At 35.0% G+C, this 25,682-nt stretch overlaps 1 long non-coding RNA gene across 5 annotated transcripts in view; it reads right to left on the reverse strand.

Annotated features, from left to right (window-relative positions):
- Window positions 1–6: 6 nt before the first annotated feature.
- The window catches only part of LOC124081130 (uncharacterized), a 102,470-nt gene continuing 76,794 nt past the window's right edge, over window positions 7–25,682 (reverse strand). For all 5 annotated transcript variants that reach the window (XR_009225212.1, XR_009225210.1, XR_009225209.1 and 2 more), the window contains 4 exons: window positions 18,801–18,853; window positions 8,485–8,569; window positions 1,437–1,526; window positions 7–1,008 (listed from right to left, as the gene is read on the reverse strand). This is a non-coding gene — a long non-coding RNA (uncharacterized LOC124081130). The remainder of the gene's footprint in view (window positions 1,009–1,436; window positions 1,527–8,484; window positions 8,570–18,800; window positions 18,854–25,682) is intronic.

Genomic DNA, 25,682 nt, shown 5'->3' on the forward strand with positions numbered 1-25,682 from the left:
AAAAAGAGATTAGATTAGATTAGATAACACATACTAAGAAAATGGCAGCCACTGACTCATGGTAAATCAAAGAGGATTTGGGTAACTTTTGGACTGGTAAGTAAAATAAATAAAAGTGACAGATCTCAAAGAACCACAAAATGAAAACCAAAACACAATCTGAATGGGATATAATACTGACCTCTTATTAGGTGTTATAATATATTTCTCTGCGCTAGCACTGACATGCAGAAAACCACAATACTAGCAAATGAAGAATGCATTTGTTTTGTGCAAGTACAACTTTTGTGCCTCTGTGGGTTTCATTTAAATCTACTAATGACAGCAGTACACTGAAAGATCCAGTTCACTGAAAAGACCCTCATAATTGAAAAAGGGTAAGTATACCCTTGAGAATTCCTTTTCTTCGGTAATATATGGTCCATTATGCAAATAAACATTGCACTTAACATCTATACTTATACCACTTAGGAGCCATTAGAGTAATTTCATCCTATAATGAGTCTTCAGTGAGCTCAAAGCACATATCATCTGACATTAAGGCCCAGGAAATTAACTCAACTGAAGTAGTTGGTAACTACTAACAATTGAGGAATAAAAGCTTATTCAGACTCTGTACTTTTATAAAGCTTAACATAAGGCATTACTTAGTGCAAATTATTCAGTTTTAACTAAACATTGAACACCTCAGCTGACAACTAAATACATCATTTTAAATAAGGCATAAGAATTGCTGACTAACTAAATGTCCTTCGAGTGCAAAACAGAGAAAAGCAGAGCACACAATGCTTGCACACACCCAAATCTTGTATGTCTCTGAGTACATTACAAAGTTTTTTCAACTTAAACTTTCTATGTCTACCTTAGAGATAGTAGTTAGTAATCACTTACATTAACAAGAGACTCCTTGAACTTGATGTGAAGTCTATAATTTGAAAGGGCAATGATGGCATCCTCAGCACGACCCACATACTCTGTGCTCTCTCCATGAAGTTCAAGGAAAGGAACCTTCAAAATGAAGAAACTCTTCAGAGTTCTGAAGCAATTAAGGCCAAGTCTTTAAACAAAGGTCGGGTGAATAGATAAATAGATAATAGATAAATAGATAAACTTGGATGACAGTGGTCCATTTAAAGAGGATGCACTGTCATCCAAGTTTAAAGTGCAGTACATAAGTAAAGAGGACGAGATTATACCCACCTAATTCAAATATAATTATTCAAATCCTGGACTCCTAAAGGAATGATAGAGAACATCATCTCAAATAATGAATTCTAAGAACATAAGTCTTGCTAGAATGGTTTCCAGCTTGCATTTCTATAGGTATGGCTTAAAAAAAAATATGTTTATAAGTCCATCCCTTTAATCCATTAGCTCTGCTACATCATTACTATGATGCTAAATACATATTACAATCCAAAGTGGCCTATGATTACCTGAAGATTCTCATCCTCCCGAATCAGCTGCTTCCTGGGAAAGATCTGATTGGCCTGAATGCACTCAAGACTGTGCCGAGTCTCTTCATCCTAAAAAAACCAAAAATTTTAAAATAAATAACTTCAAAAACTGCTAGTTATCTATACTTAGTTTTTCTGCCATGTCTTCTCACATAATCACAGTAAGAGCCCAATGACCAAGGCAAATAGGCAAAAAAATGCAAGAAAAAAAAATATTAATTCCCCAAACTGTTCCATCAACATATTAACTGCTACTATGGTTTGGATAAGTGTCCTCCAAAGGTCCATATGTTAAAGGGCTGGCCACCAGTCTGTGGTGCTACTGGGAGGTGGTGGTACCTTTAAAAGGTGGGGCCTAGTGAGAGGAAGTTGTGACAAAGTGGGATCTGCCATTGAAGGAGATATTGGGACTCCAGCCTTTGTGTCACCTTTGATTTTTATGTGAAATTTTCATCAATCGAATCTTGAAAGAATATTTAAGAAAAAGTAAGAACTAAATTTCCCAAATTTGAAACATGTATGAATACCAGCCCTAATTTACTCTGCCCTATATTCCCAAATAAATCTATTTCTGTTAAGGAAATTTCAAAAGAGAACAGAAACTTCTCATCTAAAATGCACTACAATTTAATTCACATTTTAAAAAGTAATGTTACAGGAAGACCCAAAAGAAATGTAATCTGTTAGAAAGCCTGACTCAAAATGATAGTGAAATCTGTTTACACAGATTTTTGAGGAGGGAGGGGAGCAGTGTTGGGAGTTGAACCCAGGACTTCATACATACATACATTTTTTTTTTAACACAACCATTTTTAAAACAGCAAAAACCACATCATGTTCAACTTATAACCACTATTTACTGAACATTTAGCACATGCTACTTATCACAATGTTACAAATCTCCTCGGGGTGGGCGGGGGGAGTATAAACAATACTTAGGATTAGAGTTGCTGTTAAATAAAACCATAAGATTACACTACTTTTATCAGTGTGGTTCTTCAAGTGAAGTCTGCAGATTCTATGAGGTCAAAACCACCTTCACAATAATATTAAGGCATTATCTGCCTTTTTCCTACTGTGTTGACACTTGTTTTAATACTGTAAAAAGAATAAGCAGGGTAAACTGAGCACCTTAGCACAATCAAGGCAGACATACCAATTTAACTAAAAATGACCTTGGAAAAGGCAGGAGAAAATTATATGAGATATTATGGTTGCTTCAAGGAAAAATATCTATGTGACTTTCAATTAACAATGAACTAGCCATTTTTTATGCACAATTTTTAATTGAAAGAATAACTAATGGACAAATTGTGGAAATTAAGACTTGGCCATATGGCAGATCTTTTTTCCAAATGACAATATATTTTTTATGCAAAAATTACAATACTGGAAAACCTGTCATCTGCCACCATGAATTTGATAGCTTTCCAATACTCAAAAATTTTGTGATAAAATCAGTGTGTGATATATCAAATATGTTTTAAAAATTCACTATATGTCAACAGTTGAAAGACCTGCATTGCATAATGAACCTATTATTTTCCTAATGACCAATGTATGATATTTTAAATCATGCATGGATAAAAGTGCAAGATAAGGGCTGGAGTTCAGGGGTAAAGTGCTTGCCTAGCACATACAATGCCCTGGTTTTGATCCCCAGAACCACACACCTGCCAAAAAATTACAAGACAGATCAAAAACAGTTAAAATAGAACAAAGAGGTTCACTTATAGTTTTAGATTCACCACTGCAACTAAATTAAGGAACTACCACTTGTCAAGTTTTGGTGTAGTATTAAAAGAAAATACATGTGATTATCTAAAACACTTCTAAAATATTCTTCGCTTTTCTACTTACTTACATATGGCTGAATTTTCCTCACATTTGAAATAAAACATATTTTAATAGATTGAATGTGAGAGTAGATATGAGAATGTGTCATCTGTTAAACCAAGCATTAAAGAGATCAGAAATATTACACAATTTTTGGATAAGAAGTTATTTTTAATTAAAAATATTTATATTGCCATGTAATTTCATACTTTTAAATGAATTTATAAGCATTTGAGAGATTTCTCAGCTTTAATTTCTATTACAGTAAACACAGCAAACATAACCCACATAAACAAGCCCTCTTGGGAGTCCTTAATAATTTATCAATGTAAAAAGAGATGCTGAGACCAAAGGGTTTCAGAGCTGCTATTCCAGACTGCACTCTAATACTAAGTAACAATTAAAGCTGTATAATTTGAAAAGCCGAACTTGTCCCAAAACTATTCTCCTATTGTTAATCCATGACAGAAAAAGCCACTCAGAATTTAACAATGACCTCAACCATCATTCTAGCAATCTTTGCTACAAACTGACTAAACCATTTTATTTTGAGACATGAGCTTTTTAAGGGCCTTTTAAAAAGATTGATATTTAAAATTTTTAAATAGCTTCAAATTATAAAATATAATTTTACAAATGGTTTATAAAATGCTATGAAAAATTATGAAACTTCCATTTAGTATTAAAAAAATTAAATATACTTTTATTATTATTATAAAAAAATTATTTCCCTAGGATTACAAGCATCCCAGGATAATTGTTAAGAAACTGTTACTGATAATCAAACAATTTTAAAAGCAAAATTATAAAAAAAAACAAACAACTTTTGTTTCTTATGTAGCCAAAATAAAAATGTTTTATGAGGGCTGGGGTTGTTGGTAACGTGCTTGCCTAGTATGTGTGAGGCACTGGGTTCCATTCTCAGCACCACATATAAAAAAATAAATGAATAAAGGTCCATCAATAACTAATAAATTTTTTTAAAAAAATAATTAAGTGATGCACTTTAATAAGGCTAATATGACAGAGCTTAGTGGTCTCGGAAAGAGTAATTACCTAAAGTGTACTAAAGTCTGTAAATGGCTCCACTCCTATAAACACCAAAATAACTTGTTAGATGAAAAATGTTGAATTATGTCCCATCTGATTCAAATGTATGATATGTCAAGGTCATTATACTGTCATGTGTAACTAATTAAAACAAATAAAAAAATAATACCAAAAAAATGTTGTGTTGATCTGTACTATATTATGCCTTTCCACTCATTTCGTTTGAAGTCAATTAATGAGTGAAAGAACAGGGGGAAGTGATTTTTTTAAAAAAGAACCCACTTTTCTACCATAAGTACTGGCTTTAAAAAAAAATCCTACTTTCATTATTAAAAGGTATCTCTTAACTTAAAGAAGGCTAAATGTTTACATTTAAAGGGAATAAAAGGAAAAGAGAGAGAATCCTGAATCAAGAAAAATGTTCTCATGAACCAACAGGGAATAGGTAGGAAATGCTATAAAAGAGGGAGAGGGGACAGCTTTTAAAAATTCTTACCTGAAAGTACACTTTAAACATACCTTCTCAGCATCACATTAACTGGCTTTTTAACTCACATAAATGTATAAGGCCTAAACTTTTACTGTCTTTAAGATCATTTTACAGAGGCACTCATTATTTCTTTATGTGATTCCTTGACGCAGTTTTCCACTGACCCTCAAAACAGCTCAGAATTGAAATAATGTAGCAGGCTTTTTAAAAAGAGAAAGAAAAGGAAAAAGGAAAAAAAGGGAAAGAGAAGCCATTTACCTATTCATTCTTGCTAGCACACTCACTTTGGTGCTAATCCAGACTAACGTACCTAACCAAAGTAGCTACTGAACACTGAAAGAAAATTGTTTTCAACATATGAGAACTGACAATTAAGCCAGCAAGACAAGAACATGAAGTACTTATTTTCAGTTAAATCAAATAAATGCTCTTTTTAAAAAATACTGCCTCAGCTCATATTACCTATAAGGCTTCAGAAAAATGTCCCCCTGGGTTGGGGTTGTAGCTCAGTGGTAGAGTACTTGCCTGGCAAGTGTGAGGCACTGAGTTCGATTCTCAGCACCACATATAAATAAATGAATAAAATAAAGCTCCATCAACCTCTAAAAAAATATTTAAAAAAAAGAAAGAAAAATGTCCCCCTTTATACAGAACTGCATTTAACCTCAAAGATTTAATTAACATTAGGACCAACTAACTGCCTAATTTTATTATAGTCTCTGTGATTTTACAGGTATAAAAGGAAACCCAACTTGACACAGTTAATAGGGAGGGAAACTGGGAAGAGGCAGAACTGGAAAGTAGTGGTGTGATAAAAAGCTGGGAACAGATTTTGCTTAGGCTATATGCACTTATTCATTAGTATTAAAGAATGCATTCCACATTGTTGATTTCCTGGTATTACTCAGGAATGCCAGGTGATGTAGAATCTGGTATTTCTTTGGCTCTACCTAGCTCTGTAAAGTTAGCAGGGTCACTTGCAAAATCCCAAAAAAGGATCAGTCAACCACAGTTTCAGGCCAGTTTCTGCTACTGGCTAAATTATGCAGGTAAGAAAGTTAAGTACATACTTCAGAGGAGAAGTCAACATTAAATATAAATATTTAAAACACATAAGAGAAGACTGCTGACCAATTAAGTCCTATGAACTAAATCTATATATATAGCGTTCATGTTCAAAAAATGTAAAAGTAATCACCGGTCTTCTTACTGTCAGTATTGTCCATACACTATTCTTGGAGCTAGTATTTATAGTCATTGAAAATATATTTCCCTTGCTATAATCCTTGAAATTTGGTCAAAACAATTCAAAGGGCTAGGAAGCACAGAGTAGGAATCAGATAAAACAAGTAGCCATAAACTGATAGTTACTGCAACTGATATGAGAGTTCACTACAAATTCTTTCCTCATATAGTCTATGCTTAAGATTTTCCATACTGAAAATAAAAATATCTTTTCATAATGCCTGGTCTCTCAAAGAGACTTAAATATCATTTTAGATCTTTTAAGATTACAAGAGGCAGGAGAGGATGTTACCTTCAGATTACTACAGAAATATACATCAAAAACAAAATTCAATGCTCCTTTCTTACACAAAACTAAGGATTAAGGACATATAATCTGAATGTTAAAATAATATGGTATATTAAATATATACCATATGAGTGGATCAAAGGCTCAATAACTTGCAACATATTATGTAGCTAGTAAAATGATCTTTAGGAATCCAGTAAATCAACATGGGAAAACGTTTAATGCATTGAATGAAATGAGCAAAAGACTTCATTATGTTATTGTAACTATATATGTAGATATATGAATGACAAGGACTACTTAGGAAAACATACAACCATAAGTTCTGGTGGTAGAATTACAAATGGGAATTTTTAAAAAATTTTATTATAATGTTTTATGTGGGGGCAGGATGCACCACGGTCAAGCTGTTCCCCAACAATCACATAGAGGTGTCTCCAGAGCGTTTCTGCAGCACAGGGGCAGGAAGTACACAAGGAAGATAGTTGGGCACCAAAGAGATCCCAGCAGCACCAAGAACAGGACCATGCTATTTGTTTCTAGCTATGTGGTATAAGATGAAGGACAAAGTCTCCATATAGAACAGATCTGCTTTCATAAGCCCATAATTTGACAAACATTAGCATTGGCATAGCATACCATATAAATACAAGGCAAACACTTTTTTCAATTCATTAAAAACTGAGACCCAGCACCACAAAAAAAAAAAAAAAAAAAAAAAAACTGAGACAGTAGCAGGGTCCATATCATACAACGGTTTTGGGGTATTGTGAGCAAGAAGAGCATCAAATGATTTACTTTCAAGGATTATTCTGGCTAGTGAATCTAGGTAGGGAATAGTTTAGACTATTGGGAATGAGAAAGAAACAATAGTAAAATAAAATGTAGTCTAGAGAATTAACAGTAAAAGTTCATCAATGTTTGGGTACAAGAAATTAGAAAGTTGTAATGCCCACAAACTAAGAAAAAAAGAGTTTACCTTTAAGAAGGGAACAATTACCTTTCTCCTCTTTTTCGTATGACATTTCTGCACAACTACCTTTTTTGTTTTGTTTTACTATGTTTTTAATTTTAAAAGCATTTTCCATACACATCCCTAATGAAGCTTGAAATTAACATGGTCTTTTCAATTCCTTTTTTGTGCACCAGCATAAAACAGTTTGGATCTAGGAAACACCATAAGGTAGAAACAGGACAATATTACAGAGAATCATTTTTCTCTTAAGATCTGAAGTGCTGTTTATATGTCCTCAAGATTAATAAAAATGTAGTTGGCTTGTTGCTCCATCTTCTCTGCCTTCCCTGGACCCTAAATGGTCCAGAAATCACTGAACTGTCCATGATATGTTCTTTTCAGTCAAAGATTCAAGCAGGGGAATGCAGATCTGCTGCCCTACTACCGAACCAAAATACTGCTTTGAAGAGACATAGATAGGCTGGGGATGTAACCCAGCGGTTGAGCACTTGCCAAGCATGTGCTAAACCCCGGGTCCAATATCTAGTACTACTGAAGGGCAAGAAAGGAGGGTCGGGGGGAAAGAGAGCAAGACTCATAGGAAATATAGGGAATTGCTTTGTGAGGTAACGCATGTTAACTAGCTCAATGTAGCCATTCCACAATATATACACACTTCAAAGAACATTGCACACAATATACATAATTTTGTCAATTAAAAAAAGTAAAGACTATTCAGATGAAAAAATCATTGTCACTATATCCTACTTCCTAGAAATTTCTTTTTCTCTCTTTTCTTTTTTCTTCTTTTGGTACTGAGGATTGGGCCCAGAGCCTTGGGCTACTATTGAGCTATACTCCAGCCCAGTTTCCTAGAAAAGGAATGAAAAACCTAGAGTCCAGGAACCATATGTTATTCTTTGGTTCCATTCACTAGCTGATTTAAAATGAGACTTAGTGTCCAGGTCACAGAATTCAAGTTAAGAGAAATGAGACTGCTCCATACACTGGAGTACCCTATCATTACTAATAATAAAAGAGAGATTCTAGGGGAAAGAAAAATGATTTCTAACAAAAACAGAAATGGGTAAGTATGGATTAGTGTTCAGCTGAATTGTAAGAATTGAGTTCAACTCCAATTTTCTTATTTCCTTATACTTACCATGACAGGAGGCCCAGATTAGGAGGAGAGATCCCCGTCCCTTCTTCGGTGTCTGGCAAAGCTCTTCTTTCTCTTATGCTGAGATCTTTTATTTAAAAGAGAGAGAGAGAAAGAGAAAAAGAGCAAAATTGGCAATAGTTTTCCCCTAATTGGTATATCCTAATTAAAGGGACTGCACATATACAAACTAAAAAACTGAACAGAATCACTCAAGAAAAAGTTGAATGTCACCCTGTCAGTTCTCACTAGTCAATTCCAAACTTGATAATGCCTTTGTAAAAATATTTCTGGACTTAACCTAGTTCTGAAAAAAAAAAGTAGCAAATGCTAACATTCTTACACTGATAGTTGTTTAAAAAAAAAAAAAAGGCTAAACCTTGGATGAAAGTAATAATTAAAATCAACCTGCAAATGAGAAAACAATATTCTTATAATTTTCAGAATGTTTGCTTCCCATAGACAGAAGATCCATACAAACATAATTAGCAAGCAAAATATGAACAACCTGTTTGTTATTCCAATATTCTATACTCACCTGTGCTAATACTTCCTATCTATCTATCTATCTATCTATCTATCTATCTATCTATCTATTTATTTTTGGAGTGACAGGGAATTGAGCCCAGACTGTTCTCTCACCAAGCTATACCATTACCCCTTTTTATTTTTTGAGATGGGGCCTTGCCAAGTTGCCCAAGCTGGCCTCAAATTTGTAATCCTGGCTCTTGGGGAGGATCTCCCGTGTACTACAGTGCCCAGCTCCTCTTACCTGTTTTATTAAGAACAAAAAAGAGAAAGGGGAAGAATACCCTACTAGAAATGCAAAGATAGGCTATTAAAGTATTATCTTAAGTTGTTTTTTTCTTTGAATAGATTAGTCTCATGTAATTCTGATTTGCTAAAGTTCAAAAAACAGAGGCTATCCTGGTTAATATTCAATATAAACCATATAAGACAGTGTAAATGACAAAACAGAGGACAGTGTAAATGACAGAACAGGGGACATCAAAGAAATAGCAGGGTCCATATCATACAACGGTTTTGGGGTATTGTGAGCAAGAAGAGCATCAAATGATTTACTTTCAAGGATTACTCTGGCTAGTGAATCTAGGTAGGGAATAGTTTAGACTATTGGGAATGAGAAAGAAACAAAGGAAGAAACAGTTGGAAGGTAACTGCAATGATCCAGCCAAGAGACAAGGTAATAGTAATGGAAATGGTGGGATGTTGCTAGATTCTGGATATACTTTGCAAGTATCATCTTCAGGATTTGAGCTCATGAATTAAATGTAAAAGAAAAGGAAGTCAATTTTTTTTTTTTTTTTGCCCCAGCAACTGAAAGCAAGGATTTACTGATGGGGAACATCCATGCAAAGACGGGAGTGAAGAAACAAAGGAGAATCATAAGTTCTATTTCAGACGTATTACATTTGAGATGCCCAAATATCCAGTTGAAAATGCCAAGTAAAGTGCTAGATAAACCAGACTAGAGATCTAAAAGATGGAAGTCGGAAATATTAATATAAATGTGGGAGACATTAGTGTGTGAACAGCATTTAAGCTGTATAAGTATAAAGAGAGGCCATGAAGATCAAGGACAGGAGCTTGATATAATCCATTGTTTAGAGAAAAGACCACAGGGTTCAGTAATAAGCCAAGTCACAGTCATCATTCTTGACATTCCTTCAAACCCACACCAAATCTTTGTGATTTGATAATGACCCAAATTGGCATAAAATTATTTCCTTTGTTCACTCCAATAAATATACTCAATACCTACTATATTCCAGGCATTGCTAGGCTTTAGAAAGACAACTGTGCATAAAAAGTCAAGAAGCGGTCTTCCTCAAGAGAAACAAACAGGATCTAATGTTAAGTAGTTAGCTGATAAATGCTACAAAGAAAACAGAGTTAAGGGTAAGAAATAACAGAATATGGTACTTGAAATAGGAAGTAAAGATGTTGTAAGAGGGAAACTGTTAGAATTAAAAAGGAGAGAGGTATTATGCACAGTGGCCTACACCTATAAACTCAGCAACTCAGGAGGTTGAGGTGGGAGGACTGCAAGTTTGAAATCAACCTCAGCAACTTAGTGAGCCATAAAAAAAACCAATGAGCCAGATGTGGTTGTGCACGCCTGTAATCCCAGCACTCGGGAGGTTAAGGCAAGAGGATCGCAAATTCAAAGCCAGCCTCAGCAAAAAAGCCAGGCACGGGGCTGGGGATGTGGCTCAAGCGGTAGCGCGCTCGCCTGGCATGCGTGCGGCCCGGGTTCGATCCTCAGCACCACATACAAAGAAAGATGTTGTGTCCGCCGAGAAATAAAAAAATAAAAAATAAAATATATATATATATAAAAAAAAAGATAACCTAAATAAAAAAAAAAAAAGCCAGGCACTAAGTAACTCAGTGAGACCCTGTCTCTAAATAAAATACAAAATAGGGCTGGGGATGTGGCTCTGTGGTCAAGTGCCCCTGAATTCAATCCCTGGTACCCCCACAAAAAATAATTATGAAATTCTATCATTTGCATTAATATGGATCAAACACAGGACATTACTTTAAGTGAAATAATTCTGACACAAAAAAAGACAAATAATGCATATTCTCACTTACACGTAGACTCTAACAAGTTGATCTCCAAGAAACAGACAATAGAATAATGGCTAACAGAGCCTAAAAGGTGAGGGAGAGAGGAGAGAGGATGGTTAACAGGTATACAGAGGTAAAACTAGATAGGAGGAGGAATAACTTCTAATGCTCTATAGCACCATATGGTAATTGTGGTCAACAACAGTTGATTATATCAAAATAAAGGATTTAGAACACACAAAGTTCCCCCCCACAAAGAAATGATTAATGTCTGAGGTGATAAATGTCAATAATAAGTCTGATCTGATCATTACATATTGCATACATGTACTGAAATATCACACTGTGCAGACTATACTCCATAAATATGTTCAATTACTATGTGTCAATTTAAAAATACATACGTTGAGACTGTTATAGAGAAACATTTTAAAGAATTGAAGTTCTGGACATCACAAAACCAAATTTATTGTTTATACAATAAACACCAATGTGCACTCTGTGTCTGTGTGTGTGTGTGTGTCGAGGGGGGGGGGTAATATAGATTGAACCCAGGCTAAGCAAGCACTCTATCATTAGGCTACATCCCTAGCCCCACCTACCCACCCACCCCCCTTTTAATTTTTATTATGAGACATGGTCTTGCTATGTTGCCTAAGCTAACCTAGAACTTGCAATCCTCCTGCCTCTACTTCCCAAGTGGCTGGGACTACAGGCTTGCACCACAACACCCAGCACATTTAGTGTCCTTTAAGGTTTATTTTCTTCCCCAGAAAAAAATGCACAGAAAACTCATACAGGCATCACAGAGTAAGATGACCAGCTGAACTGTACTCATCTAGTGACAATTCACTAAAATTAAAATTCCAATTACAAAGTAAATTGTTGTAAGAATTGTAATGCATTCTTCTGTCATATATAAATAAAATAAAAAAGTAAACTGCTGATCAGCAGTTACATCATATACACATATGCTAACTTTACAGTTAAGGCTAAATTTTTAGTAAGCATGGAAATAATCACAATGAAGATCTGCCACTTAGCATTAAAAGACTAAATCAATTTAAAAAGTCTTCATCCAGAAGTGATGCCTTTGATTTCTGTACCAAATAAAGACTTTGAAAACAGCGTACTACACTGCAGGCAGTCAAAAATTACCCAAGAACCTATGTCAGATAGTTTGATATGTACTGGTTCTTACACTAATGCAGTTTTTGTTCCAATGACAGACAGAGAGAGATAATAATTACAAAGTGTGTTAAATGTGATGAAGGAAACAATTAGGATGCTGAGACAGAGAATGAATAAGAAGATCCAAGAGACTACATCAGAAAAGCTTGCTTGGATGTGGGGGGGTCAAACTTCTGGTATAGATAACGGCACAGTATTCCAGAAAGACTGACATATTTAAAGAACTAAAAGGAAGAAATCATTCTAGCTAAAATATATTGAATCAGAGTGAAAGTAGCCCAATTTAAAGTTGAAATGTATAAGGAAAAGATCATGTAAAGATTATATTCCAAGCACAACAGGATACCATTTACAGTTTTAAACAGAAGAGTGACATGAAGATCATGCTGACTATTGTGTGGTGAATGGATTAAAAGACGGAAAGAATAAAGAAGACAATCGGGAACAATTACTGGAAGAGGATGGTGTTTTGATTTAGAAGAGTGGAAGTACAGACAGAAGAAAGACAAAGATCTGAAAGGTATTTTGGAGTATAAAAACATAACAAAGGTAAAAACATGGATGTAGGAGTTAAGGGAGAGTGGAGAATTTACAATTCAAGAAAGAAAATAAGTAGATAAGGTAAAATCAGAAAATCGGAAGTGCTGCTTTAAGAATTTGAGAAAAATTTAAAATTGCCATAGGAATTCCAAATTCACAAGTAAAAGCCAAGATCATGGGTAAGTCTGCAACCAATCTGAATTAAGAAGTTTTTAAAGGTTCCTTTTAAAACTACAAAGAACAGTCATGAACAATCCTTAGGAAATATTCAAGGGTCATTGCAACACCTCACTTGCATAACTTGGGCCGCATTGTGGTAGTTATACTTTCACCACAAAAGAAAGAAGTTGAATCATTACTGTTAGTCTGATAAACAATTAAGACATGTGAATTTGCTTAGGTCTAATAGTAATGGATGGTCCATGTAAGAAATTTTAAAAATAGCTATAAAAGGTAAACAAATACCCTCTTATGATGCTGGTGGGAATATAAAATGGTACAGCCTCTTTGGAAAATAGCCTCATATTTCCTCAAACAATAAAACAGATTTACCAATTGACCCAGCAATAGCATTCCTAGTATTTATCTGAGAAAACAAAAAAGTATGAACACATAAGAACTTATACATACATGTTCTCAGCAACATTACCGAAATAACCAAAAGGTGGAAACTATTTGTTCAACTATATGAACATTTGGATTAACAAAATGGTATCCAAACAATGGATTATTGTTCAGTCTTAGAAAGGAATGAAATATTGATAAACTTTGAACACATGATAAAAGAAGCCAAACACAAAAGACTACATGCCATAGCAGGATTATGTTTACATGAAATGTCTAGAACAAGGAAATTATACAGAGATAGAAAATTAATTACTATTTGCTTAGGGCTGGGAGAGATGGAGGGCAAGAGACAGTGACAGCTAAGGGATATGAAGTTTCTTTTCTGAAGTGATGAAAATGTTCTAAAATAGGCAAGTGATGGCTACAGAATTTTGTGAATACACTAGAGTCACTGAATCCTATACTCTACATGGTGAACTACACAGTATGTGAATCTTCCCCCCCAATCCCACAAACCATCTTGGGAATCAAACCCAGGGATTCTCTACCACTGAGCTACATTTCCAGCGCTTTTCCATTTTTACTTTTAAGACAAGGTCTCACTAAACTTCCCAGACAGATCCCAAACTGGCAATCTTCCTGTCTTATCCTCCAAAGTAGCTGGGACTATAGAACCACACTCGCCAGAATTATATTTTAATAACTGCTTCTTTTTTTTTTTTTTTTTTTTTAATATTTATTTATTTATTTTTAGTTTTCGGCGGACACAACATCTTTGTTTTATGTGGTGCTGAGGATCGAACCCGGGCCGCACGCATGCCAGGCAAGCGCGCTACCGCTTGAGCCACATCCCCAGCCCTAATAACTGCTTCTTAAAAATCAAGAAGTTTGGGGCTGGGGTTATGGTTCAGTGGTAGAGCACTCATCTCACACGTGCGAGACCCTGGGTTCAATCCTCAGCACCACATAAGAATAAATAAGTGAAATAAAGATACTGTGTACAACTACAAGTAAAAAATGAATATTAAAAAAAAAAAAAAAAAACCAAGGCTGGGGATGTGGCTCAAGTGGTGGCGCGCTCGCCTAGCATGTGGGGCACTGGATTCAATTCTCAGCACCACAGAAAAATAAAGATATTGTGTCCACTTAAAACTAAAAAATAAATATTAAAAAAGAAGTTCCCTTCTCGTTGTTGCTCCTCAGTTCACCTACACCTATTTATAACTACTTTTAACTACTTGATACTTTCATCCAGATAATTCTGTATGCATATAAAAAAATACAATCTATTCCAAAAAGGGGGATGGAGGGAATGCCATTCTGTTCTTTAATTTCTTCCATTAATATATAGCAAATCCCTCCTGCGTCAGTATGTGTTTTTCGATGGCAGCTCAGTATTCCATCATATCCTAATATGAAACAGTATAATCACATAAACTGGTGAGATATTTAGGTTGTTTCCATCTTTTATTTTCAAATACTTATTTTTTAGTTGTAGTTGGACACAATACCTTTATTTCACTTATTTATTTTTATGTGGTGCTGAGGATCGAACCCAGGGTCTCGAACATGCGAGGTGAGCGCTCCACCACTGAACCACAAAGCCAGCCTCTCCCCATCTTTTCATTATCACCAAAAGAGGCACAACAACCATTCACAACTAAATTCCAATCAAGTCACTATTTCTGTAGCCTTGATTCTTAAAAAAATGAATTTACTAGATGAAAAGATCTAAACTTTGTATGGAGAAGGATGCACAAGAGTTATTATTGCCAAAGACTGCATATACTTACTCTTCATCCACACAGTCAACAACTTGGTAGAAGTTTTAAGTCCTCTGTAATTTTAAAAGTTAAGAATAACCAAAAGCATCACCTGTATTCATCGTGAAGCATGTTCATATGTATACAGGAAAATGATAAAAAGATTGTTAACAATGGTTATCCCTTTAGGAAATAGTAAGAACAGAGACTTAGGTTTCATACTTTTATACATTTACATTTATCATTAGGAAAACAAAATTTTCCTCTAAAGTTTTTAAAAAAGAAACTCAAAATAACTATTTAATAAAAGGTTATCATTTAACTGATGACAGAGTGTGAAGATAATGACCTCAAGAAAAAGCAATTAAGTCTGTAAAGCAATGGCTCTGAGGGCAGGTAAGATACAAGTCCTGATTCTGCCATATACAGGTTGAGTATCCCTTATTCAAAATGTATGGAACCACAAGTGTTTGAGATTTCAGAATTTTTCTGATTTTGGAGCATATCAAACTTCCAGATTAGGTCTGCTCAACCTGTTCTAACTCAATGACCTTGAAGGCAAGTCATGATACTTCTTTTACACATGAAGAAACTGAAGTGCAAACGATAGAAATAAAAGCTACATAAAGAGTTGTAAGGACCAAAGGATATGATATATATGATATGCTCAATATTAGTGCCATTTAATTATATGTACATTTAAAATTAATACTGTTTACATGCAATCCTATATATGAAATAGTTCTATCTAAAGATTGTACTTCATTAAATAAAATATTCCATTATAAAACAAATAACATGGACAGGACAATTCCCAAGTATCTTTATCCACACATATTTGTATATGTGTACACAGTTATTTTCTTTGAACCTTAAAGGGTTGCATATACTACCATGTTTATTTAATTCTTACTACTTTCAGTGTATATTTCTCAAAAGCAAAGAAAATCTTTTGTATAACCATAGCACTAGTTTTCAAATTCAGAAAATTTAACACTGACATAACACTTTAATCCACCACCTCTATTTTACTTTCTTTTTTTAATATTTTATTTTTGAATTGTAGTTGGACACAATACCTTTATTTTATTTTTACATGGTGCTGAGGATCGAACCCAGGGCCTTGCATGTGCTAGGCGAGTGCTCTGCCACTGAGCCACAATCCCAGCCCTCTATTCTACTTTCATCAATTTATCTAATTATATCTTTTATAGCAAATCTGCACATTCCTCCTGCCCCTGTAAAGGATCCATTCCAGAATCACATTGGATCCATTTGTCATATGTCTGGTCTCCTTTTATCTGAGGCACATATTAATTAATTAATTAATTTTGGAGGGAGTACCAGGGATTGAACTCAGGAACACATAACTGCTGAGCCACATTCCCAGCCCTATTTTGTATTATTTAGAGATAGGGTCTCTCCGAATTGCTTAGTGCCTCGCCATTTCCAAGGCTGGCTTTGAACTCAAAATCCTCCTGCCTCAGCCTCCCAAACTGCTGGGATTCTATAAATCCAAGCAACATTTCTGAAATCACCTATAGAATGGGCGGCCAAACCCAGTATTCATTGTTTTGTAAATGTCTTTGATGTTTTTCTGTAGATTGATTTTAAAGTTAAAAACAAATAAACATTTACATTATGATACTGTAAATATTAAACACTGAAAACCAACCAATATCTTAGAATTATACTTCTTTTTCTAAAAAGAAACCCTTTCTCTATAAAGCAACCCCTTTAAACAAATGAAGGACAAGATTCCTATCCCAAGCATCAAGTTCAAATTTCTCTTTTCTTAATATATGTATGCGAATTTGACAGTGGTAACTCACAGGCTTCTCTGAGTTCCAGCAACAGTACCCATTCCAGGATTCAATTAACAGAAATCTTTATGAAACTGTTATTTCAAGCATTTTTTTAAATATATATTTATTTTTTAGTTATAGATGGACACAATATCTTTATTTTATTTGTATGTGGTGCTGGGGATCGAATCCAATGCAAGCGCTTTACCTCTGAGCCACAGCCCCAACCCCAATTTCAAGCATTTTTAAAGAAGAAATTACTCAATTCCTCACTTAAAAACAAAAATTCACACTTGCAAACGGTAACAATTCAACCAAATAAGATACTGAGCAACTTGGACTACAAAGACATTGATTCTATACTGTATAATACTTGCAAAGAAAGAACCACAGTAAACTAAACCAAAGGTTATGATACCCAATTTCTACTCAAACCAATCTATTCTCCTCCCTCCTTACCAAAATCAAAACTCTAATCAAGAGGGATTTAGAGTGAGAAGGCACTAGTATCCAGGACTTGGGTGAGAAGTATATAAACTGATAATGCAAACACAAAGTTAGTGCTTGCCTTTTGGCATTTGTAGTTCTGAGGAGCTGACAGATGTAACTAATAAAGCAGAGTATGAGAAGAGATAAAGAAATATAATTCCATGGTAATGCAAAAGACAGAAAGATTCTGACCTGGGCATTCAAGGAGGGCTTTGTAGAAGACTTGAGCTTTTAATTATTGAACCAGCAAGATTTTTTTTTTTTTGGTACCAGGGATTGCACTCAGCAACACTCAACCACTGAGTCCCATCCTCAGTTCTATTTTTTTTAAGAGAGAGAGAGAGAGAGAGAATTTTTAATATTTATTTTTCAGTTTAAGGTGGACACAACATCTTTATTTTATTTTTATATGGTGCTGAGGATCGCGAACCCAGAGCCCTGCGCATGCCAGACAAGCGCGTTACCGCTTGAGCCACATCCCCAGCCCCTATTTTGTATTTCACTGAGTTGCTTAGGGCCTCACTGTTGCTGGCTTTGAACTTGTGATCCTCCTGCCTCAGCCTCCCGAGCTGCTGGGATTACAGGCATGCGACACGATGCCCAGCCAAACCAGCAAGATCTTGAACTATGAGACAAAGATTGAACAGAAATGGTACATATAGCAGGAAAAAAAACAAAACTGAACACTGAACAGTATTAAAAAGACAGGAAGTAGGCAAGTGTGTTTATAACAAGAGTCATCCGAGGTACACAGGGAAGAAGTTATTAGCTATAGAACATTTGTTCAAATCCATCTCTAAAGAGCCCTACATGCCATGCTAAGGAGTTGGATCCATGTTCTAGGGCAATGATAAGCCAAGACAATGGTTTGGATTTAATAACTTAAAAGCAAAGCACAACTTTTCAATGAAAGGGAATTATAATTCCCTAAATTAAACAGATTTATAAGGCTATAATAAAGATACAGTAAGGGACAGATACCGCCGGCTTAATATCCACACTGGAGAAAGATCTAGAAAAATCTTTAGAACTTGTTTTTCTAATTAAACTTCACACTTGTACTACTACCTCTAGTATTAAGAGGCATTAATTATCATATAAATATATACCAATTTTAAGAAAATTCAAAGAATCAAGTTTTCAATTTTAAAACTCCAGATTGGTAAGGGCTGTTTATTTTAGAAGAAATACTTGCTGCAACTCATTAACTTTCAATTTAAAAACAAATTTCCAGGCACAGAACATTACCACAATTACATATGGAAAAAGTAACTCTCCCTGTATCCTAGTGAAGGAAAAATAAAATAAAAATTACACACACACACACACACACACATACACACACACACCACGGGGGGGTATAACTTACCAAATGAAGTTTGTACTGAGAACTTTTTCTATCAGAAGGTTTCACAAGGAAATCTGCAAAAGAAACACATTTTATAATGACAAATATTTTAAAAATCAAGATAGATTTCACTACCAGATTTTTCTGTACAAGTTAGAACATATGATGGATTTTTCTTGCTGCAATAAAGACTGTTCAGAAAACACTCTTTATTGCAGCAAATAACCACAAATTTTATAATATTTAAATCACAGAATTAAGACCCAGCCAGGCCTTCGCATGCCTTCTGCAACAGTAGAAATACACAAAAAAGAGCTTTCCAGGAACCTCCTATTTTAGGGCATTTCTTCAGTCAAGAAAGGATCATTTCTGACAGCTTGTCAGGGAAATCTCCGCAACTTAAAAGAACAGGTACGTTAAAACTAAGGTCACAGCTACTCTGGTTTGGACTTCCTAAAGTTTTTGGTACATATAATTGCCTTCTACCAATGAATCTTTTTTAAGAAAAAAGAAAGGGGCACAAAGAATTTGTTCTCTACTAGGCAACAATTCTGACCTTTACAGAAATAAAAGACCTAATTGACCTAATTCCTTTGTGATTATTTCAATATTTATAGACACAATTCTTTTGACATGATGGTTCAAGTGACATGAAGTCATATATGTGAAGAAGAATGTAATGAATATTGAAACTCTAAAGAATCAGAAAAAGAACTATTTCATTAGAAAATGAGGGTGGAATTCAAGGAAGCTAGCCAGCTATGTACGATATTCTAGTAACCTCCCAAGAAGATATATGTCCATCAGATAATTAGGGTTGTGACTCGGTGTGATGGTGCACACTTGTAATCCCAGAGGCTTGGGAGGCTGAGAGAGGAGGACTGGGGGTTCAAAGGCAGCCTCAGCAAAAGCTAGGTACTAAGCAACACAGTGAGATGCTGTCTCTAAGTAAAGTACAAAAAAGGGATGGGGATGTGACTAGTGGTCAAGTGCTCCTGAGTTCAATCCCCAGTACCTCCCCCCCCTGCAAAAAAAAAAGATAATTGGGGTTGTGGGGTGGGATTAAATTCAACACAAAATCACTATATCTATTCTAAGAATTATCTGACATGTTTTAGAAATTACTTATTCTGTCAGAAATATGTTCATTAAGTGTTCATGTAAAATTTCCACATGAAATTCCAAGAAATGAACCAAATAAAAAGATTCAACGAAAAGGCTGAGACAGGTAGGCTTCAATTACAGCAAAGAATCTTCTTCCCAATAACCAAAATCAAACATCTTCTTGACTGGAAATAAGCATATCACTGTGAAACACCACCAGCAAAATACATTGCCCATGTCTCTAAGGACTATTTGTCACATAAGGGCCATGAGTCTAAAAGAAGCTCGGTGGGAGAGAAGCGTGAGGCCCTGGGTTTGATCCCCAGTACCACATAAAAATAAACAAATAAATTAAAGGCATTCTGTCCATCTACAAAAAGAAAAAAAAAAAGGTGACGAGCGCCTTCCTATGATAAAAGTCAGATGTACCTCAAAGTAGTTATGTTTGGGGGCCTTGAACATAATCTTAATTTTAGAGCTAGAGAATTTAATATGGTTATGTTGGGTGAGGTAGGGGTTAATTAACTCTTAAAGTTACTCTTAAGTTCCATCACAAAGGAATACAAAAATTAAATCCTTCTGGCCAGATGCAGTAGCCAGCAGCTCCAGAGGCCAAGGCAGGAGGATTGCGAGTTCAAAGCCAGCCTCAGCAAAAGCAAGGCACTGAGAAACTCAATGAGACCCTGTCTCTAAATAAAATACAAAATAGGCTGTGGCAAAGTGGTCAAGTGACCCTGAGTTCAATTCCCAGTACCCAAAATAAAATAAATCATTCTGAAGCTATCTGAATTAAGATGTAAGCTTTTTACCATTACATATTACACCATATGAATATGATTTTATCTATTGTAAGAGATAACCCTAAAGAATAAAAATCAACATAGTTGAATATTAAATACTATGACACGAGATATTATCACACAGTTTGATCAGAGAAAGAAACCTAACACAATATACTCAATGAACTCTCTTTCTGGAAGATAATGAGGTTGACTATGAAAGTCACAGAGGCCCTGAGAAGGCCAAGAAGGAATGGACAAATTTAGTATCTACTCAGTATAGTTTGTGATTACCTATGTGCCATCTACTAGCTTCAACAAGGGCAAAGAAGTACACCAATCTGGATGATTTATATAATCTTTTGAAGCCATTACATTTTTTAAAGAATTTAACCTTTTTTTTTTATTTGCTTTTATGTGGTGCTGAGGATCTGACCTAGTGCCTCACCCATGCTAGGCAAGCGTTCTATCACAGAGCCACAACTCCAGCCCCAACTTTTTAAAAAAATTTTTAAGTTATTGATAGAAATAAATGAATAAATAAAGATCTATGTGGTGCTGAGAATCAAACCCAGTGCCTCACACATGCCAGGCAAGTGTGCTACCACTGAGCCACAGCCACAGCCCCAACTTTTTAAAAAACATAAAAACTAATCAGTAAATATAAACAAGGGTCCCTCTCCTGAGAGAACCTACTCTCTCCCTTTACTGTGTCCCCTTCTCTCCTTTCCTATCCTTTCTAATAAACTCATGCCTATTATTCTGAAAAAATAAATAAAACAGGAAAAACTAAAACAAAGGCCAGGCATCCTAAAATGTTTGGGGGGATGGGAGAGGGGGACAGTGGAGAACTTTTTTTTTTTTTAACTGAAATACATTTTGAAAAATGGAGTAATTTTCAAATAGCCCTGTCACTTTTCAAATGCAGGATATTAAGAGTTCAAAACTTTAAGAAGGCAAGCAACATTAAATAATTTTAAAATAATCTTATTTACTGTGGATATGAAAACAAATGGATCTTCTTGCACATGCACTGAATAGTTAAAAAAAAAAAAAAGAGAACAGATTTGGAACACACCTTGAGTGTGGAGGCAATACTAAATAGTAAATCCGGGAATATTAAATTTTAAGAAATGATTTTACAGCAAGGCACAGTGACATAGACCTTAGTCCCAGCTACTTTAGAGGTTAAGATGGGATCACTTGAGCCCAAAAGTTCAGAACCATCCTGGTCAACATAGCTAGATCTTATGTAAAAATAAATAAATAAATAAATTTTTTAAAAGATTAAAAAAAAAAAAAAAGAGCTTTACAACTGCCACTGGAAGGGATAATTTTTTTCTTTTTTCCTTATTTATGTCTGTTAACTTTTTAGATATTCAAAACTAGGATACCTGTAGTAGGTTGGGTAGGATTATCCTTGGTGGAGAGATGATTTAATCATTGGCATTAAGTCAAACACAAGCATTTATCATCTGGGTAAAGCAACTGTGGCTTAAACTTATTCCCTCAAACTCAAGTTTCCTAAAAACCTTTACTGCTTAAGACAAGTATAACTAAAAATACAAACAAGGAGAAAATCAAAAACATTAATGCATTCACCTACTATGCTTAAGTGGTGAAGATTCATGCATTCAACAAATATTTTTGGATGGGAGGTACTACTCCAGACACTGGTGATGCAGCAATGAACAAAATTTAAGTTCTAATCCTTCCACAGCTGCCATTTTACTATCAACTATGATCTCACAGGCATGATTGTTCACAGTTTGACTTTTTCCCCTATTTATACTTTGAAAACAATAAAACAAATTGGCAGTATTTAGTTCAATATGTAACTTTATGATCAGTGTACTACATTTTTCTGCCAGCTGTGGGACACAGATAAGCAGTTAAAACATTATCATTTCCTAAACAAAAAACTACTTCCCTCTCTGGGGCAGGGGCGGAGGTTGGGGGGGCTTATCAAGTTGTCAGAATCAGCTAGACTTCATGTTATAATCACCTTTCTGTACCAAAAGAAACTATAGTGGTACCAAGACTCTTAAACCACTAACATTTATGATAATGTCACTATAATAAGCATAAGCTCGTGGAGCACAATGGCACATACCTATTCTATAATCTCACTTAGTTGAGAGGCTGAAGCAGGATGACTGCAAATTCAAAGTCAATCTTAGCAACTTTACAAGACCCCATCTCAAAATAAAATTATAAGGGTTGCAGGGGCTGGAGTTGTGGCTCAGTGGTAGAGCATTTGCCTAGCATGTGTGAGGCACTGGATTCGATCCTCAGCACCACATAAAAATAAAAATATTGTGTCCATCTACAACTAAAAAAAAAAAATTTTTGAATTAAAAGGGTTGGGGATGTAGCTCAGTGATAGTTGCTGGACTAGCATGCACAAGGCCCTGGATTTAAAAAAGGTAAAAGCTTTGTTTCAACAGATAATAACCAGAAGATCAATTCTGTCTGGTTCTGTACTGCATTAGTGGTGGCCTTTGGCCCACTTCTCATTTACATAAATGGACTTTTTTTTATATATAAAATGTGGAAGAGGTTCTGAACACATTCCTCAAAGAAGGCTCTGCAAGAAAGAGAATTTCAAAGTCAGCTGGTAATCAATGTTTAAGGTCATTTTTCTTCATTTAGCCACTGAAATGCTAGCAAAAGTTTTTCCAAATGTGAACCCCAAAACATGAGAAATTAAACACAAAGTGATCATTGTGCTCTGATATTTTTAGACATTAAGATACTTCACAACACCTTATTGTTTTTCACATCAAGAAATAGGAAGGGGGAAGCCCCTCGTTATCAGAAAAGATTAGCTATGATGAATTCAATAATAACTGGGTACCCTTTAAAACAATTTCACAACCACTTCTCTTTAAACTTAATCCTCATGGCAGGGGCAGGTGAGGGGACATATCAAGCATATATGATGACTTGATCACCAAAACAGATTAAAAAAAAATTGTATGTGATTGGTTTTAAAGTGGGGAGGGTTAAGAATTTTAATTTCATTCTTTGTACTAAGGATTGAACCCAGGGGCGCTTAATGTGGGGATGAATCACATTCCCAGTCATCCCTCCCCACCTTTGTATTTTATTTAGAGACACGATCTTGATGAGTTGCTTAGGGCCTTGCTAAATTGCCGAGGCTGGCTTTGAACCTACGATCCTCCTACCTCAGCCTCCTGAACTGTCAGTATTACAGGTATGTGCCACTGCACCACGCAAGAATTTTTTTAAATTTAAGAAAGAATATTAAGATAGTATATTCTGACTTGCTCTTTATAATCACTTCCATGTATAACAGGTTCACTTCATACTTGAACTCAAATATATTAAACTATTAATAGGATTATAAGTAAGTTATATAAATAAACCATGATGTTATTTTCTAACTGCATGTCCAGAAGAAAGAACATGGGGTAGGCCTCATTTTACTTAATTAAAAGTCTAATTTTGTAAGGCAGTATTTTAAGTTCACCATCTAAAATAAAGAAATGTTCCCTATCTCCTAGAAGAAGAAGTTAAAACCTTTAGATCAAAAGGAAATATTTAAGTCTTGGTTAATTAAGAAAAAAGATAGGAAATTCAGCAATCACTATAAGTTGAATTAAAAGGCAAGCAGATATGTACAACCATAATGCACCAATTTTAAAATGTGGAGGAAAAAAAACAAGCAAGATCAGAGTGCCAGAGGTAATTCAATACTTGTAATTGCTATGGAAAGATCAGAAAGACTAGCCACAAGCACTGGAAAAAGGTTTCCTGACTTTTGTTCCTTTTACTAATTCCAAAGTCTACTGTGGGAAGGCAAATTCCTGTACACTCATTAATGTCCTGTTACCTGTTCTCAGTTAATCACTGATGAAGAGGAAAGAAATAATTGTGGTTCACAAGCCCTCCCTCTTTCCTCCCTACCTTGATCCAAATCAGAATCCTCACTAGCAATGCAGAGATCAAATCTTTTTTATTCAAATTATAGAAATTCACAGAAACTTAATATTTCTCATTATAATCTTACAATGACTTCTGCCCTCTCTTAACATATATTTAACACTAAACCACTAAATCTGTACTTTTAACACTAGGAGGCAGGATGGACAAAGTTTGAATTTTCTTGGATTAAAAAACCAAAATGACCACTTCCGATGAAAATAAGTCATTTTATAGACTCTCAAAAAAAAAAAAAAGTTTCTTGCTAAGGTGTAAATTAAGAGCTCCTTTGTTCTTTTGTACTCAACAGACAAAAATTAACCAATGAGATAGGTAATAAACACCAAAAATTTGAATTTTTTTTTAAAGAAAGTCAACTAAAACCCTAGGCAAAATTTATGATTAAAAACATATCAGGGCTGAGGATATACTCACTTGGCAGAGTGCTTGCCTCACATGCACAAGGCCCTGGGTTCCATCTCCAGTAACACACACACACACACACACACACAAAATCAATGTCATATTGAAACCTAACAAATTTACACTGCTCATACCAATATGCTTTGGTTCTGAATTCTGCCATAAAGTAACAAAATAATCTCCAAACCCCACTCAACGTTCCCCTTTCATCTCAGTTAACAGGTTTCTTTTCCAGAAAGATAACCTAATCTGAAAGTCAGCTTGCCTTAGGAACTCAAAAGTATGCCTGTGTATAAATAAGCATGTATTTCCTATTTTGCCTAGATATCAGCAGTTGTCTATTTTGTTGAGATAGTAAACATCAGTTTAGGAAAAATTTGGAAGGAAACTACACTTGAAAAATAGCTATCAGTACCCCACACCTAACCAATCTATACATTGTTTATGGGTATATAAATATCTTAGTAGGCATGCTAATGTTCCTCTCTTTTTTTTGGTAAACAAACAGACTCTTAAAAGTTGTGGCTCCTTCTAGTGGGTTTTATGCAGAGAAATAGGCATCAAAATGAACAAGGACCTGAAAGCTGAATGAAAATGCAGAGTCATCCTTTAAACACATGATTTAACATCAAAAAGAAAAAACATTTCAATT

This window comes from Marmota monax, unplaced genomic scaffold, assembly GCF_021218885.2.
Source record: "Marmota monax isolate L192 unplaced genomic scaffold, Marmota_monax_Labrador192_F-V1.1 WCK01_AAM20220418_F8-fsc00177, whole genome shotgun sequence".
Taxonomy (NCBI): Eukaryota; Metazoa; Chordata; class Mammalia; order Rodentia; family Sciuridae; genus Marmota; species Marmota monax.